Source organism: Hyperoodon ampullatus (assembly GCF_949752795.1).
Source record: "Hyperoodon ampullatus genome assembly, chromosome: 3".
Classification (NCBI taxonomy): domain Eukaryota; kingdom Metazoa; phylum Chordata; class Mammalia; order Artiodactyla; family Ziphiidae; genus Hyperoodon; species Hyperoodon ampullatus.
This window is the reverse complement of record NC_136916.1, coordinates 147334292-147347184: the sequence shown is the minus strand read 5'-3', so window position 1 is coordinate 147347184 and position 12893 is coordinate 147334292.

Sequence of the window (12893 nt, the reverse complement as noted above, 5' to 3'; positions counted from 1 at the left end):
CTTCAAGATAAAGTTGATAGTGCAATGAGTGACAAACAACTGCTTTTTGAAAGCTACTGTAAATGAATATTTTAAAAAATGATATTTAGAAGTCTTTCTATTTTGGTAGGGGTGTTTTTTTGCCAAAAAACATAGAAGTATGTCACTTATAAAATGTTCATATTTGCATGCATAAAACCTTGGAAATAGTTTTCTACTGTGTTTAAGAATCTTCTGAATAAAAGAGATTCAGTGAATTTTAAATATATTTGCTAAAAATATAACATCTTCTGATTAATTTGCAAGTGTAACTGATTGATATCATAGAAGATAAAAATTAACTAGATGAATTTCAGTAAAATTCAATGGGACTGAAAAATTAATTTCATGTTTGAGTAAGCCCAGCCAGCTGTTTTCCGTTTGGATCCTTTGTATTTTTGTGAGTTTCATTTCCATTAAAACGAAGTAATAAAGTAAACAGATCATAGAGGCAAATTTCTGAAATCATAAGATCATAGTGTGTTAAACCACCATTTCAAAAATAAAGCAAAGTCAATTAGATTGCTCTTGCTTAAAAAAAAAAAGTTCATGGGAGCAAAAAGCGCCTTTCGTATAGAAAATAAATAAAATTTATATTTTAAAATAGTGTGTTTATTTCAGCTTCATCTCATCCTTTAGTTTTTAAATTTTTTTTTTTTTTTTTTTTTTTTTTTTGCGGTACGCAGGCCTCTCACTGTTGTGGCCTCTGCCATTGCGGAGCACAGGCTCCGGATGAGCAGGCTCAGCGGCCATGGCTCACGGGCCCAGCCGCTCCGTGGCATGTGGGATCTTCCCGGACCGGGGCACGAACCCGTGTCCCCTGCATCGGCAGGCAGACTCTCAACCACTGCACCACCAGGGAAGCCCTAGTTTTTAAATTTTTAAACCTTTTTTGTGATTTAAAAATGTACAAATGTATTAGGACAGTATTACATTATATACATATAACATGGGTGCATGTTAAATGTTGAAAGGAGAGTTTGTGATAAAAAATTTACAGATCATTGTGCAAATACATGGTTTCTCAACTTGAGCACTATAGACATTTGGGGCTGGAAAATGCTTTCTGTGGGGGCTGTCCTGTGCATTGTAAGATATTTGGCAGCATCCCTGGCTTCAACCCACCAGATCCCAATAGCACCCTTCCCCCCACAGTTGTGACAATCAAAAAACTTCTCCAGACATGACAAATGTGCCCTTAGGGTAGAGTTACTAGATTTAGCAAAACAAAAAAGCAAAATAAAAACAAAAACAACAGGACATATATTTTTCATCCTCTATTCTTTATTTATCTGAAATTCAAAAATTAACTGGCTTCGGGCTTCCCTGATGGCTCAGTGGCTAAAAAACTTTCTGCCAATGCAGGGGACATGGGTTGGAGCCCTGGTCCGGGAAGATCCCACATGCCACGGAGCAACGAAGCCCGTGCGCCACAACTACTGAGCCTGCGCTCTAGAGCCTGCGACCCACAACTACTGAAGCCCAGGTGCCTAGAGCCCGTGCTCCGCAACAAGAGAATCCACCACAGTGAGAAGCCCGTCCACCGCAACTAGAGAAAGCCCGCACGCAGCAACGAAGACCCAACGCAGCCAAAAAAAAAAAAAAAAAAAGAGGAAAAAGAAAAAAAAATAACTGGCTTCTGGTGTTTTATCTGACAACCTTAGGGAGGGAGGGCAACTCCCTCCTCCGCTGAGAACCAAAGTGCTAATGTATTATTATGCCTATATTACTCTCTACAACCTTGCCTTTCTCTCAGCCTCACCCTACCTTCCAAACTCTTCCAGTGTGCCCTCTAGAACTTATTATCCACAGCCTGCAAAAGCCCCTGCATTGTCAAGCTTTCTCTTCAATTTCTTACCTTTATTAAAATCTGACTCTCCCTTGAGGACACTATTTTCCTGTTGCCCCACCCAAATGGTGCTGTCTATACTCTCAGGTTCCACATACCTCTGGGATGAGAGGTGTACTGAAATTTGGAAGAAGCAAAAAATATAACTGGTGTTTCCAATAGAAAACTATGCATTCTTTAGAGCAGACCTTTCCACGTTATCTGATTCTAGCTTTTTATTGCTTTTGAGGTATTTTACAACTTATGTAAACTGTATTTAACTGGTAACAAGGCAAAATAAATTCTGTCCAGTGGAAGCTCAATTGACTTTCCTGAAAAAATAGAAACTATCCCATTCTTTATCTTCTTAGTACTAAACATATAATCCTACTTTCACCAGTACCCATCCTGTTTTCCTTCCCTCCTGTTTTAATGGAGGAGCTGTCTTTCCTCCTAATTAGGGCCAAATTCTTTTCCTGTGTTTTGGATTCCCTCAACCCTGCCTTCTCAGAACCCTTCCCTGTGGACTATACAGTCTGGTTTCATCTATATATCTTTTTCAATTTTTTTTCCTCTCTATAGGATCCTTCTCAATGGTTTTAAACATTCTCTCTCTTTTTTTTTTCTGTTAAAGAAAACAAAACCCTTCCTGGATCTTAGCTTCCCTTCTAGCTACTCCTCTGCCTTCATTTCCTTTCCTTCCACTCACTGTTCAGCCAGTTCTCCTCTGGGGCCCTGTGTTATCACACCCATGAAGGACTTCTGATTGAGATCACTTATGTCTCACTGATAAAATCTTAGTGTCAACAAATCCAACATTTTTCAGTCATCTTATTGAGTTTCCAACAACAACTGACACAATTTGACCTCTCTCCCTTCTTGAAATGCTCTCTTTTCCAGCTTCCATGACAGTACTCTCCCAGTGTTTTTCTTACCCTTCTGACCACTCTTTCTGACTCCTTGTAAGTATATCCTCCTCTATCCATGCATTAACCCCAAGCATCTCTCAAAGCTCGGTTCTAGGCCTTCTTTTCTTTTGCTTCCAGTTAATACTTCTGAATATTCTTGTCCATGCCTCGGACTTTACCACCACCTCTTTATCGATGACCTCTGCCTTGACCATGCATCTGAACTCAGGTTACTTATCAATTCTTCTTGGAAGTCTCAGAGGCATCTCAAATTCAATGTATATATAACTGAACTCATGACTTAGCCTTTTCCAGGAGTTTTATTTCAATGAACAGTTATACAAAAACCTAGGCCCTGATGTCTTGTCCCTCAACCCCTAATCTCTCCAATCCATCACCAAATTCTATCTTTTTAGATTAGATCCATTTACTTCTAACTCTACTTTCACTGGATTTGTCCAAGCTACCATCTTCTCTCCCTGTGTACTCCTGGAAAATTTTCCTAATCATCTACTCTAATCCGCTCTCAGCCCCCTCCATCCTTTCTCCTCATAGGAGCCAAAATAATCTTATAAAATGCATATCTGATCAGATAAGCCCCTGTTAAAAACCCTTCGGTGACTCTTAAAGACTAAAACCTTCAACAGGGCCAGGTCCCTGCAGAATCTAGGCTGCATCCTCATCTGATATCATGTTCCATTCCAGCTGTGCTTCAGCCACAATGAGTGCCTTCTAGGTCTCCCTCCACCCCCTCTGCCCCCAGAGCCTTTGCATGTGCTGTTGCCTTCGCTTGGAACACGGCCACCCAACTGTCCACTTGGCCACATTGACACCTGCCTTTCCTTCAGATCATAGCTCCCCTTAATGCCTCTAATAGGATTCTCCCATTTTAATCTCTCACCATCATCATCATAACAGCTAATACTCAGACATGTTTACTACACATCAGTCACTGATCTAAGGGCTCTACCAATAAGAATTTGTTATATATGGAAACTGAGTTACCACACATTTTTATGTACCATAACTGTAATTTTCCTCATGTGTAACATAGAATAATAATACTTTCTTCATAGGGTGGTTGAGAATAAAAAATGAGTTAATATCTCTAAAGGACTTGGAACAGTGCCAGCCACATAATAAATGCTCAATAAATGTAAATGTTAGCAATTGTTAGTATTGTAATCTTACATTTACTGCATGATTATTTGATTAAAGTCTGTCTCTGTCTCATAAGTACTATGAACATTGGTCAGGGTCTTCTTTTTTTTACCCACTATTATATTCCTTGTGTCTTCCTAGGGCATTGGCACATTGTAAATGCTCAAAAACATTTCTGGAGTTAATGAATAATAATTTGTGTCCAACCACGCAGGATTGTTACAAAGCTAAAAAAAGTATGTGAAGTACTTTTTAAAACTACACAGGCATATAGAAATATTAAACATTTAAATGGTAAACTGTGATGCTAACAGTAACCGTAACAGGAATCTTAGGAAAGGAAAACTAATGTGGCCTAAAATTGTTAGAAAAGAGGCTTGTGGAAGAAGAGGACCTCAAAGTATATATAGGATTTGAATGGATGAAGTGGACCTCAAAATATGTATAGGATTTGGTAGAGTAGCGTGAGCATATAGGTATACAGGGAAGAATGGGCTACCAGCCTACTTGGTGGATGTGTGATGAGGAGTAACAGGAAATATAATTATAGATATGGTGGAGACAAATCATGGAGGAACTTGATAGGCAGATAAAGGAGGCTGGACCTGATATGACAGAGAAGAGAGTATTGACCAGGGACATTTCAGGAAGATTCATTCACCTAACAACTAGTGACCAGGACCTCTTCTTGATACTGTAGATTCAATGGTAATCAAAACAAACTGTGAGGGACTTCCCTGGTGGCACAGTGGTTAAGAATCCGCCTGCCAATGCAGGGGACATAGGTTCGAGCCCTGGTCCGGGAAGATCCCACATGCCGCGGAGCAACTAAGCCTGTGCACCACAACTGCTGAGCCTGCGCTCTAGAGCCCGCGAGCCACAACTACTAAGCCCGCATGCCACAACTACTGAAGCCCGCGTGCTTAGAGCCTGTGCCCTGCAACAAGAGAAGCCACCACAATGAGAAGTCTCTGCACTGAAACAAAGAGAAGCCCCCACTCGCGGCAACTAGAGAAAGCCCGTGCACAGCAACGAAGACCCAACACAGCCCAAAGTAAAATATAAATAAATTAATGTAAAAATAAAACCCCATGAAATAGAGACACAGATGTAGAGAACAAATGTATGGACACCAAGGGGGGAAAGGTGGGGGGACGAATTGGGAGATTGGGATTGACATATATACACTAATATGTATAAAATAGATAACTAATGAGAACCTGCTGTATAGCACAGGGAACTCTACTTCACTTCACTCTACAGTAGAAACTAACCCAACATTGTAAAACAACTATACACCAATTAAAAAAAAAAAAAAAAGAATGGTGAAGGGATTTGACCAGGTGATTTCTGAGATCCCATGGGCTTTATCTTTTGTGATTTGAATAATGATTATCTTTCAGCAAGCTCATACTTCCAGCTCCAAATTAAGTGGGATCTATACTATAGTCAAGAATACTGATGATACCATTTACATCTTGAGTTCATGTGGTTTGTTCAGAAGGGAGGGGAAACAAGTTTATAAACACATGCTGTGATCAGTTCATTTTCCAGGAGCCTGTCCTCGATTACCACTGAACCCACAACGACAATTTATATTTGACATCTTTATTGAAGAATCTTCTTGCTTCTCCTTCGGTATATTTTACTTTGGGGAAGGGGCATTGCCCAATTTTATTTTCTAAATGGTGTTTAGCAGACTGAGGATGCTCCATAAACATTATATATCCATGGAACCATCTCTGGAAAAGAAATCTTGGCTATGTGACTACATACCCAGTGCAATAAACAATAACTGTTTTAACCCACTCACCAGGGGTAATTCATGTGGAAACCTAAAATTAAAAATAAGTGAAAACAGCTGCCTCATGATGATTTTGTCAAGAAAACTTCAAATATACAAAACCCAGATGGTTGGCATAGAACAGCACAGAAGATACCACTGAGTAAATATCAAAATGAATAATCCTGGCCATTGAGAATTTCTGTTCACTTTCACTCCATAAAGGTTATTTCAAACTGGATTTCTTTATTCATCACGAAGAATTATGCATGGAAACTGACAAAGGATTAATCTCCAATATTTACAAGCAGCTCATGCAGCTTAATATCAAAAAAACAAACAACCCAATCCAAAAATGGGCAGAAGACCTAAATAGACATTTCTCCAAAGAAGATATACAGAATGGCAACAAACACACGAAAGAATGCTCAACATCATTAATCATTAGAGAAATGCAAATCAAAACTACAATGAGGTATTACCTCACACCAGTCAGAATGGCCATCGTCAAAAAATCTACAAAGAGTAAATGCTGGAGAGGGTGTGGAGAAAAGGGAACCCTCTTACACTCTTGGTGGGAATGTAAATTGATACAGCCACTATGGAGAACAGTATGGGGGTTACTTAAAAAACTAAAAATAGAACTACAATATGACCCAGCAATCCCACTACTGGGCATATACCCTGAGAAAACCATAATTCAAAACCAGTCATGTACCACAATGTTCACTGCAGCTCTATTTACAATAGCCAGGACACAGAAGCAACCTAAGTGTCCATCGACAGACGAATGGATAAAGAAGATGTGGCATATATATACAATGGAATATTACTCAGCCATAAAAAGAAACAAAATTGAGTTATTTGTAGTGAGGTGGATGGACCTAGAGTCTGTCATACAGAGTGAAGTAAGTCAGAAAGAGAAAAACAAATACCGTATGTTAATACATATATATGGAATCTAAAAAAAAAAGGGTTATGCAGAACCTAGGGATAGGACAGGAATAAAGACGCAGACGTAGAGAATGGACTTGAGGACACGGGGAGGGGGAAGGGTAAGCTGGGACGACGTGAGAGAGTGGCATAGACTTATATATACTACCAAATGTAAAATAGATAGCTAGTGGGAAGCAGCTGCATAGCACAGGGAGATCAGCTTGGTGCTTTGTGTGGGATAGGGAAGGTGGGAGGGAGATGCAGGTGGGAGGAGATATGGGGATATATGTATATGTATAGCTGATTCACTTTGTTATAAAGCAGAAACTAACACACCATTGTAAAGCAATTATACTCCAATAAAGATGTTAAAAAAATTTTTTTTAAGAATTATGCATGGAAAACTTGAACGAAATGTCTGGAAAGTAAGTTGGATTGTGATTTGAAAATTCTAGTAACAAATGATACTCTGACTTTACTGAATTCAATTACTTCACAGACTGGAAACTCACTTCAAGACCTGTGAAAAATGCTCCTTTTAAAAAATGTATTAGAGGGAATTCCCTGGCGGTCCAGTGGTTACAGGGGGCACAGCTTCCATCCCTGGTTGGGGAACTAAAATCCCGCAAGCCGCATGGTGTGGACAAAAAAAAAAAAAAAGATATTAGAAATTAATAACAGAAGGAATTTTAGGAAGTTCACAATATGTGGAAATTAAACAATATATTCTTAACTAATGGGAGAAATCACAAGGGAAATCAGAAAATACCCTCAGATGAATGAAAACACACAACATACAAAAACTTATAGGACGCAGCTAACACAGTGCTTAGAAAGAAATTAATAGCTGTGAATATCTATATTAAAAAGAAAGATCTCAAATCAGTAACATAACCTTCCAATTTAAGAAATTAGAAAAAGAAGACTAAACCCAAAGCAAGCAGAGGGAAGGAAATAAAGATTAGAGCAGAAATAAATAAAATAGAGAAGCAAAAAACAATAGAGAGAATAAACAAAAACCAAAAGTTTGTTCTTTGAAAATATCAACAAAATTGACAAGACAGCTGGACTGACCAAGAAAAAAAGAGAAGACTCAAATTACTAAAATCAGGAATCGGGCTTCCCTGGTGGCGCAGTGGTTGGGAGTCCGCCTGCCGATGCAGGGGACGCGGGTTCGTGCTCCGGTCCGGGAGGATCCCACGTGCCGCGGAGCGGCTGGGCCCGTGAGCCATGGCCGTTGGGCCTGCGCGTCCGGAGCCTGTGCTCCGCAATGGGAGAGGCCACAACAGTGAGAGGCCCACATACCTCAAAAAAAAAAAAAAAAAAAAAAAAAAAAAAAAAACCCATGAAATAGAGACACAGATGTAGAGAACAAATGTATGGACACCAAGGGGGGAAAGGTGGGGGGACGAATTGGGAGATTGGGATTGACATATATACACTAATATGTATAAAATAGATAACTAATGAGAACCTGCTGTATAGCACAGGGAACTCTACTTCACTTCACTCTACAGTAGAAACTAACCCAACATTGTAAAACAACTATACACCAATTAAAAAAAAAAAAAAAAGAATGGTGAAGGGATTTGACCAGGTGATTTCTGAGATCCCATGGGCTTTATCTTTTGTGATTTGAATAATGATTATCTTTCAGCAAGCTCATACTTCCAGCTCCAAATTAAGTGGGATCTATACTATAGTCAAGAATACTGATGATACCATTTACATCTTGAGTTCATGTGGTTTGTTCAGAAGGGAGGGGAAACAAGTTTATAAACACATGCTGTGATCAGTTCATTTTCCAGGAGCCTGTCCTCGATTACCACTGAACCCACAACGACAATTTATATTTGACATCTTTATTGAAGAATCTTCTTGCTTCTCCTTCGGTATATTTTACTTTGGGGAAGGGGCATTGCCCAATTTTATTTTCTAAATGGTGTTTAGCAGACTGAGGATGCTCCATAAACATTATATATCCATGGAACCATCTCTGGAAAAGAAATCTTGGCTATGTGACTACATACCCAGTGCAATAAACAATAACTGTTTTAACCCACTCACCAGGGGTAATTCATGTGGAAACCTAAAATTAAAAATAAGTGAAAACAGCTGCCTCATGATGATTTTGTCAAGAAAACTTCAAATATACAAAACCCAGATGGTTGGCATAGAACAGCACAGAAGATACCACTGAGTAAATATCAAAATGAATAATCCTGGCCATTGAGAATTTCTGTTCACTTTCACTCCATAAAGGTTATTTCAAACTGGATTTCTTTATTCATCACGAAGAATTATGCATGGAAACTGACAAAGGATTAATCTCCAATATTTACAAGCAGCTCATGCAGCTTAATATCAAAAAAACAAACAACCCAATCCAAAAATGGGCAGAAGACCTAAATAGACATTTCTCCAAAGAAGATATACAGAATGGCAACAAACACACGAAAGAATGCTCAACATCATTAATCATTAGAGAAATGCAAATCAAAACTACAATGAGGTATTACCTCACACCAGTCAGAATGGCCATCGTCAAAAAATCTACAAAGAGTAAATGCTGGAGAGGGTGTGGAGAAAAGGGAACCCTCTTACACTCTTGGTGGGAATGTAAATTGATACAGCCACTATGGAGAACAGTATGGGGGTTACTTAAAAAACTAAAAATAGAACTACAATATGACCCAGCAATCCCACTACTGGGCATATACCCTGAGAAAACCATAATTCAAAACCAGTCATGTACCACAATGTTCACTGCAGCTCTATTTACAATAGCCAGGACACAGAAGCAACCTAAGTGTCCATCGACAGACGAATGGATAAAGAAGATGTGGCATATATATACAATGGAATATTACTCAGCCATAAAAAGAAACAAAATTGAGTTATTTGTAGTGAGGTGGATGGACCTAGAGTCTGTCATACAGAGTGAAGTAAGTCAGAAAGAGAAAAACAAATACCGTATGTTAATACATATATATGGAATCTAAAAAAAAAAGGGTTATGCAGAACCTAGGGATAGGACAGGAATAAAGACGCAGACGTAGAGAATGGACTTGAGGACACGGGGAGGGGGAAGGGTAAGCTGGGACGACGTGAGAGAGTGGCATAGACTTATATATACTACCAAATGTAAAATAGATAGCTAGTGGGAAGCAGCTGCATAGCACAGGGAGATCAGCTTGGTGCTTTGTGTGGGATAGGGAAGGTGGGAGGGAGATGCAGGTGGGAGGAGATATGGGGATATATGTATATGTATAGCTGATTCACTTTGTTATAAAGCAGAAACTAACACACCATTGTAAAGCAATTATACTCCAATAAAGATGTTAAAAAAATTTTTTTTAAGAATTATGCATGGAAAACTTGAACGAAATGTCTGGAAAGTAAGTTGGATTGTGATTTGAAAATTCTAGTAACAAATGATACTCTGACTTTACTGAATTCAATTACTTCACAGACTGGAAACTCACTTCAAGACCTGTGAAAAATGCTCCTTTTAAAAAATGTATTAGAGGGAATTCCCTGGCGGTCCAGTGGTTACAGGGGGCACAGCTTCCATCCCTGGTTGGGGAACTAAAATCCCGCAAGCCGCATGGTGTGGACAAAAAAAAAAAAAAAGATATTAGAAATTAATAACAGAAGGAATTTTAGGAAGTTCACAATATGTGGAAATTAAACAATATATTCTTAACTAATGGGAGAAATCACAAGGGAAATCAGAAAATACCCTCAGATGAATGAAAACACACAACATACAAAAACTTATAGGACGCAGCTAACACAGTGCTTAGAAAGAAATTAATAGCTGTGAATATCTATATTAAAAAGAAAGATCTCAAATCAGTAACATAACCTTCCAATTTAAGAAATTAGAAAAAGAAGACTAAACCCAAAGCAAGCAGAGGGAAGGAAATAAAGATTAGAGCAGAAATAAATAAAATAGAGAAGCAAAAAACAATAGAGAGAATAAACAAAAACCAAAAGTTTGTTCTTTGAAAATATCAACAAAATTGACAAGACAGCTGGACTGACCAAGAAAAAAAGAGAAGACTCAAATTACTAAAATCAGGAATGAAAGAGGTGCTATTACAACTTTACAGAAATAAAAAGAATTATAAGGGAATACTATCAACATGCCAACAAATTAGATAAGCAACACGAATTCCTAGAAACACCCAAACTACCAAAACTGAATCAAGAAGAAATAGAAAATCTGAATAGAACTATAACAAGAGATTGAATCAGTAATCAAAACCTTCCCACAAAGAAAAGCCCAGGCCAGGCAACTTCCCTAGTGAATCCTACCAAATGTTTAAAGAAGAATTAGCACTAATCCTTCACAAACTTTTCCAAAAAATAGCTGATGGACTTCCATCTCATTTTATAAGGCCAGTATTACCCTGATACCAAAACCAAAGACATCACAAGAAAACTGAAAACAAACATTTCTATGAATATAGTCACAAAAATCCTCAACAAAATACTAGCAAAGTGAATCCAGCAAAATATAAAAACCATTAAACACCATGACCAAGTAGAATTTATCTCAGGAATGTAAGATTGGTTTAACATATGAGAATCATATTAATAAAGGACAAAAACCATATGATCATCTCAGCATACAAAGAAAAAGCATTTGACAAAATCCAACATCCTTTCATGATAAAAACATTCTACGACTAGGAATAAAAAGGAAGTTCTGCAACCTGATACCAGAATCACATAAAATCCACAGTTAACATAATACTTAATGGTGACTAATATTAGGAACAAGACAAGATGTCTGCTCTTACTACTTCTGTTCAACATTGTACTAAAGGTTCTAGCCAAGGCAATTAGATTAAAAAAAAAAAGAAAGAAATGGAACGTGGATTGAAAAGGAAGATGTAAAAGTATTTCTATTAGCCTGTGACATGATTTTGTACATAAAAGTTTTAAGAAACCTACCTACCAATTAGAGCTAATAAATGAGTTAAGTAAATTTGCAGGATACAAGGTCAATATACAAAAATCTATTATGTATCTATACACTAGCAGTTTTTAAAAAATTAATTAATTAATTTATTTTTGGCTGCATTGGGTCTTTGTTGCTACGCATGGGCTTTCTCTAGTTGCAGCGAGCATGGGCTACTCTTTGTTGTGGTGCATGGGCTTCTCATTGCGGTGGCTTCCCTTGTTGCAGAGCATGGGATCTAGGCACGCGGGCTTCAGTAGTTGTGGTATGCAGGCTCTGTATTGTGGCGCATTGGCTTAGTTGTTCCGCGGCATGTGGTATCTTCCCAGACCAGGGCTCTAACCCGTGTCCCTTGCATTGACAGGCAGATTCTTAACCAATGTGCCACCAGGGAAGCCCATACACTAGCAATTCAATGAAGGAAAGAACAGTCTTTTTTTTTTTTTTGCGGTACACGGGCTTCTCACTGTTGTGGCCTCTCCCGTTGCGGAGCACAGGCTCCAGACACGCAGGCCCAGTGGCCATGGCTCACGGACCCAGCCTCTCCACGGCATGTGGGATCTTCCCGGACCGGGGCACGAACCCATGTCCCCTGCATCGGCAGGCGGACTCTCAACCACTGCGCCACCAGGGAAGCCCAGAACAGTCTTTTTTAAAAATGGTGTTGGGATGATTAGATGTCCACATGGAAAGGAATAAAGTTGGACCCTTAGCTCACACTATATACAAAAATTAACTCAAAATGGATCATAAATGGATCTAAATGGATCATAAATGGATCTAAATGTAAGAGTTAAGACTATAAAGCTCTTAGAAGTAGTATAGGAGTAAATATTTGTAACTTTGGATTAGGTGGGTTTCTCAGATATGGCACCAAAAGTACAAGTAACAAAAGAAAAAATATGTAATTAGACCTTAACAAAATTTTTAAACTTTTGTGATTCAAAGGATACAATCAAGAAAATGAAAAGACAACTCACAATATGAGAAAACATATATAAAAATTATAATCTGATAAGGGACTTGTGTCTAAAGTATGTAAAGAACTCTTACAACTCAGCAATAAAAGGACAAATAATTTTTAAATGGGCAAAGGATCTGAACAGACATTTCTCCAAAGAAGATACACAACTGGCCAATAAGCACATGAAAATATGCTCAACATCAAAGGCCATCACAGAATTGCAAATCAAAACCATAATGGGAAACCATTTCACCCACTTGTATGGCTATAATTTAAAAAAAATAGATAGGCAATAACAGGCATTGGCAAGGATATGAAAATACTGG